This window comes from Triticum dicoccoides, chromosome 4B, assembly GCF_002162155.2.
Source record: "Triticum dicoccoides isolate Atlit2015 ecotype Zavitan chromosome 4B, WEW_v2.0, whole genome shotgun sequence".
NCBI lineage: Eukaryota > Viridiplantae > Streptophyta > Magnoliopsida > Poales > Poaceae > Triticum > Triticum dicoccoides.
In genome coordinates, this window is record NC_041387.1 from 614,683,108 (window position 1) to 614,689,569 (window position 6,462).

The window sequence follows — 6,462 nt, forward strand, 5'->3', positions numbered from 1 at the left end:
GCATAAGCCTAGAGAGGCAGCGGTTAGTGAAAAACTGTAAGATTGACAGTCTAGCTGAACACTAATTGTTGTATCTAGGAGTACTACAGAAGTAACAACTTTTAGCCTTCGTTTTGTTTGAAATGGAAACAACCATATACTTCTGTGTAAAAACTTTCTCATGTTTCCCAATAGTACAAAAAAGCTTCAGGAATGTAGTGCAGCTACTAATTAGCATATATTCGCATGCAAGGAAATTATTTTCATCCAGTATATAGTACAGACACAAGTATTCTATGGAAGCCGCCCAATATACTTCCATATATACTGAGAAGGAAAGACTGTTTAATGTAAAGAAGCATACCTCGTTTTTGGTACTCCCTCCATCCGAAAATACTTGTCGGAGAGATGGTTGTATCTAGACATATTTTAGTTTAAGATACATTCATTTTTATTCGACAAGTATTTTCGGACGGAGGGAGTACTAAATACATGATGCATAAGTGGAGCACTGGCAAAAGAAGAAATGAGTAATAATTTAGGGAATAACATGGCAAGAGTAAGCCTTTAGGGGATAACATGGCAAGGACAATACAATCAGGGGAGAAAGCAGTAATGACACTACACATAGTTGAGCATGCAACCTAAAGTATCATAGTTCAGCCACAATTCACAGAAATTGATGTCTAAAAAATAGGAAATAGCATGCTGAAAGTGTAATAATATCCACAGATACATAGTTCAGGCCGCGACCCAAAGCATCCTAACCTTTCAGAGCTATACCAATAGAATACATAGTTTACCGAACTCGTGCATGCTCTCCAACTGCGCGATTGTGGGAGCTACCATGTCGGAATCCTCATTCGCTATGTCATCCTTCTCATCTGCATCACACAACACACGCACGCACAACAACTCAGAATTATATCACACCAATCTAGAGACGGAACCCCCAAAAAATGAACAGGGAGGCCATACACCATTGAATAGGCTCTTCATGGTCTCGGAGCATCCGTCAACCCCTATTGCTGCCACCCGCTGCCGTCTGCCTCATTGCGGCCCTCTACACATATCCATTGGCTTGGCTGCAATGAAATCAGATTATATTTGCACGCACAAAAACATTTGGAGAAAAAACTTTAAATGCCGAGTATTTTCATCTAATAAACATTTTCTGAACAAAAAAGCAACATCTTTCTCCCAAGTCCCAACACAGATTAAGAAGAAGGTTCGCATAAAAAATACGGCAGTAAAGCACATTTTACTTGGAAATTTTTTTTTATCCTCGATCTCTTTAAAAGATTTTCAGCAATGGAGGTTTCTCTTTTTATAGCCCTAAAAAGCAAAAATAAGAATATTTATTTTCTGAATAAAACACACCGAGATAAGATAATCAAAATGAGGCATCATGCCTTAATTTTCGAAATAAAAACACACCAAGATAAGAGAATCGAAATGAGGCATCATGCCTTCAGGAGCCGAGCTCATCGTGAAAATACTCCATTTGCAACCATGTCTTCCCAAACTCATCTAACACTTATGTCCATTGTTGCTCTTCAATGTTCAGATCTCACATATGATCACTAAATAAATAAACATTCATGAGGCAGTTTCTATCAGATGGGAGAATCAACTAATAAATTTCTTCTCCACTTGTTCCAGTCCCCTATTTACCATCCCTTTCTCTCAAACACGCATGCTGTAATTTTCAACGCAACAACTTTATGGCTTAGGTAGCTAGCCTATCATGCCATCACTGAATTATCAGCTCAAAATCGCAGAAAAATGAAGCATTGTTGATTGTTGTTTTGCCTTCTCAGGAAAGCAAGGTTACGTTGCAGTCGCAAGATAAGTAACTAACCAGGAACATTAAACTCAATAGAGAAAATAACTCCTATAGACAAAGACGTATGATTTTGCTGTCGAAGGATTACCGGTTTTTTCTGGGGGCCAAGGACGCCATTGATGAAGGTGGCACTCATTGTGGAGGCTGCATCAAATCCAAATCCGAGGGCCCAAAATGCTGATATGCAAGGAGGATAAATTGTACGTGAGACAGAATCAACGAACATCAAACGGAGAATCACTTAGAGAAATCTCTCTGAGAAAAAGTGTAGGGAACAAAAAGAAACTGAGTGGAAAACAAATGCATCCTTGTTTGCCGTCGAAGAACGCTGCATGCTTCTGCAGCGCCATCATGCCGCAGGCACCCGAATCGTTGCCGTACACCGACGCATGGCTTCCTTTCCAACAGGAATCAAGAAGAGAACACCATGTGTTGAGCTTGTACATGGATAAAGAAAGAAGGTAAATTTAAAGTCAGGAAGTAATATTTCAGATAACTACAAATAAGAATCATTCAACATCTAATTGTGTATCTGTAATACTGCACATGCATGTACTATCCTAGTCCCACAAAGCTCACTCCTATGAACCAAATTGCCGTTAAACAATACAGTTTTGCATAGTAGCTTGGATAAAAAAGAAAAAAACATGTTGCACACGCATTTCAAAAGATAAAGCACAAATTATTTGCTTGAATGTTTTGTATTGCATACGGGGCTAAACTCGTAGCCTTGAAAGATAACAACTGTTAGCCAGGAAAATCATGAACAGTTACTGATAACATGAAGATCACCACAGAGCCCTTCCCAGTTGGATTTGTCGTCGCTCGGTTGACTGGAGAGGCACCCATTTCCCATCAGTAGCAGCCAGACCTCTCCCCTCCACTTTGTGATTTAAAATTGCACCAAATGAGCAGAATGCAAGGCACCATAAAATTCACTTCCCGGAGACGCGTTGTTCATGGCCTTCCGTTTCACTTCTTGTGGACAAAATATAAAGAGAAGACTTAGTAATTTACTACCACAAAATCATCAACACGTATATAAAGTATGCATATAGAAATGAGGCAACCATAAACCCACATGTTTGCTTGTAACAAAACAAAGTATACAAAACATTTACAGAATATCGAGAGCAAAATACATCAGAACAACATGTTGCATCTTGAATAAAATAATTATCTACCAAATGTTCCTAATGGTACTTGAGACGAAAAACATTGGTTACCAAATTAAACGAACATATTAGTGGACAAATGCGCCCATTAATACTATTATAATGTATCTTCCTGTAAATGAACATAAAGATATGTCTTGAAAGTATTCATATGCATTTTGCTTTATATTATATCTGACTTCATGTCTTCATACATCCATGATTCATGCAAGAAGTAATATATATGTCCCAGTGACAACTATACAGAACAAAGTGATATCACACAGAAGGAGAACAAACAAGGTAATTAGAATTAAAGGTGTCGTTCGGACAACCTATAGGCATAAACAATTTTTGCTCCTCCTCTTGAATCGCTTCAGATTCATCAATTGATTCGGTGAACCATATGAGATGCTTCCCACACCATGAGCTGGTCTAGTACAGAATTAATTGAATCAAGAATATAGCAGATATGCAACTATAGTTGGGAGTTGAAGTGAAGCAGGAGTGCATTTGAAAAAAAAGAAAGCAAGAAGTACCTTTATACCGAGAGTAAGAAATTGCTGCAGACATGTGGTTGTATCTAAATCAGTGTATCTCAGAGCAGCCTGCAAAACTGACCTGTGTACCATGCAGTGTGATACACCTGAGCATCTTGAATCACCCCAGGATACCTAAAGTGCCATTAAGGGAACACTCAGCGATGGAACAGCAAGTACTAAATGGTCTAATAAGTGACATCCAAATGGAGAGAGAGAGAGAGAGAAACATGAGCATGCTTATCGAGCAATGGGAACAAGAAAGGGAACACTTTCTTCAGTAAGTATTTGGCAATGTTTCCCCGAGATGCAAGAAGTTACCTATGCGGGGCTGCATCGAGAAGAAGATATAGGGCTGATCAAATATTTTATCCTCGTTGCTCTAATGCTCTTGTTGGCCTGTCCTGCACGACCTCTCCCTTCCACTCCTTGAGGTGCTCCTGCAGTCAGCGTAACCATCCATGAGACAAGAGGGGGAGAAGAGAGTGAGGAGGTGAAGGCAAACCTGAATCACCTCCTGCTGCTCCGGCCGACGAGCCTCCTTCAACTGCTGACCCCGACCACATCCACTGCTCGACCAACCCCGCTGCTTCCACCCAGAGGCGCAGGCTCGCCATCGCTTTCTACCTTCTCCCTCCGAACTGGCCCTCATCGTGGAGCGCCTAAGGGTGGGATCATGCCCAAATCCGCCGCTCCATCAACCCCTGCCGCGCCCAAAGACACCGGATTCTCCATGGTGTTTTGCCTCCACCCCGACCCGGCCACCGCCAAGGGGTCAGCCGAGAGGGAGGGAGCCGGCAGTGTGGGGGAGCATAGGAGGTGGCTGAGGCGAGCGGGGTGAGGGGAGGCGACGGCGTGGGAGAAGAGATGGGGGAGCCGGGAGGAGACGAGGCGGGGAGGAGTGGGTGTGGTGGCTGTGGACTGGGGGGGAGGGGAGGGTTCACGCCCACGCCCAAGCCACGGGCTGCACGTCGCACGCGCGGCGTGCGAGGAGCCGATTGGGAAAACCCTGGAAAGGCTCACCGAGCCAATAGCCATTCGAAGCGAGCCCACTGGTCATCGGGCGTGGAAAGATATTGCACGGTGAAAGCCGCTGATGACCGACTGGTGAAAATCCAACGGCCAAAAAATCAAGTAGACCAAATTCGACGGCTGATGAAGCTCCAATCTAGGGGAGCATTCTGGGTGCAGGTTAGCTAGGGTTCTTATAAGTTTAAATAAAGTTCGAAGTCCCATCCCGACTTGTGGGGGATAATCTTCATCATCCTTTCCTCACTGGGACAATGCTCTAATAATGAACATCATCACACTTTTATGGATTTACAACTCAAAGTTAGAACAAAATATGACTCTATATGAATGCCTCCGGCGGTGTACCAAAATATGCAATGAATCAAGATTTACATGTATGAAAATTATGAAGGTGGCCTTGCCACAAATACAATGTCAACTACATGATCATGCAAAGAGCAATATGACAATGATGAAATGTGTCATAATAAATGGAACGGTGAAAAGTTGCATGGTAATATATCTCGGAATGGCTATGAAAATGCCATAATAGGTAGGTATGGTGTCTGTTTTGCGGAAGGTAAATAATGGGTTTATGCTACCGGCGAAAATTGCGCGGTAAAATAGAGTTAGCTAAGTGGAAGATGACTGTGCGTATATCCATGGACTCACATTAGTCATAAAGGACTCATATACTTATTGTAAAAATCTACTTCGCCCTCGAAGCAAAGTACTACTACGCATGCCCCAAGAGGGATAGATTGGTAGGAAAAAATTCCATCGCTTGTCCCCGACTGCCACTCATAAGGAAGACACTCAAAAGAGCACCTCATGCAACAAATTTGTCACAAAACTTTTACCATATGCGCATGCTACGGGACTCGCCAACTTCAATAAAAGTATTTCTCAATTTCATAATTATCCACTAGCATGACCCTAACATTACTACCTTTATATCTCAAAACAATTATCAAGCATCAAATTGATCCTAGCATCCAATTCATTTTCTATGATAGTTTTTATTATACCCAACTTGGATGTTCATCATTCCATGATCGAATTTGTAACCATAGCAAATACCATGCTGTTCCAAAAGACTCTCAAAATAATATAAGTGAAGCATGAGAGACTAGCAATTTCTCCAAAATTAAGACACCACCGTGCTCTAAAAGATATAAATGAAGTACTAGAGCAAAAACTATCAAGCTCAAAAGATATAAGTGAAGCACATAGAGTATTCTAGCAAATTCTAATCAAATAGGCTTCTCCAAAAAGGTGTGTACAGCAAGGATGATTGTGGTAAACTAAAAAGCAAAGACTAATATAATACACGACGCTCCAAGCAAAACACATATCATGTGGCGAATAAAAATATAGCTCCAAGTAAAGTTACCAATGAACGGAGACGAAAGAGGGGATGCCTTCCCGGGGCATCCTCAAGCTTAGGCTTTTGGCTATCCTTGAATATCTTGGGGTGCCTTGGGCATCCCCAAGCTGCTCTTGCCACCTTTTATTCCATAGTTCATAAAAGCTTTACCCAAAACTTGAAAACTTCACAACACAAAACTCAACAGGAAATCTTATAAGCTCCGTTAGTGAAAGAAAGCAAAACCACCACATAAGGTACTGTAATGAACTCATTCTTTATTTATTTTGGTGTTAAAACTACTGTATTCCAACTTCTCTATGGTTTATAAACTATTTTACTAGACATAGATGCATCAAAATAAGCAAACAACACACGAAAAACAGAATCTGTCAAAAACAGAATAGTCTGTAGGAATCTGTAACTAATGCAAACTTCTATACTCTAAAACTCCTACCAAAATAGGAAGTCCTAAACAATTTGTTTATTGATCATAAGCAAAAAGTATCAATGCAAAATCTCGTTTTTGTGATTTATTGATTTTTTTCTCGTGAGCGCAAAGTTTCT

The 6,462-nt window shown here is 41.1% G+C and overlaps 2 long non-coding RNA genes across 2 annotated transcripts; both read right to left on the minus strand.

The window, feature by feature from the left end:
- Window positions 1-497: 497 nt before the first annotated feature.
- Window positions 498-2,337, minus strand: LOC119294027. Its single transcript, XR_005143303.1, has 3 exons — window positions 1,914-2,337; window positions 960-1,064; window positions 498-863 (listed from the first exon to the last, which is right to left on the minus strand). It is a non-coding gene; the product is annotated as an uncharacterized LOC119294027 (long non-coding RNA).
- A 977-nt stretch (window positions 2,338-3,314) lies between these two features.
- LOC119294028 lies at window positions 3,315-3,955 on the minus strand. The gene is made up of 3 exons (XR_005143304.1): window positions 3,840-3,955; window positions 3,519-3,653; window positions 3,315-3,414 (listed from the first exon to the last, which is right to left on the minus strand). It is a non-coding gene; the product is annotated as an uncharacterized LOC119294028 (long non-coding RNA).
- Between the last annotated feature and the right edge of the window lie 2,507 nt (window positions 3,956-6,462).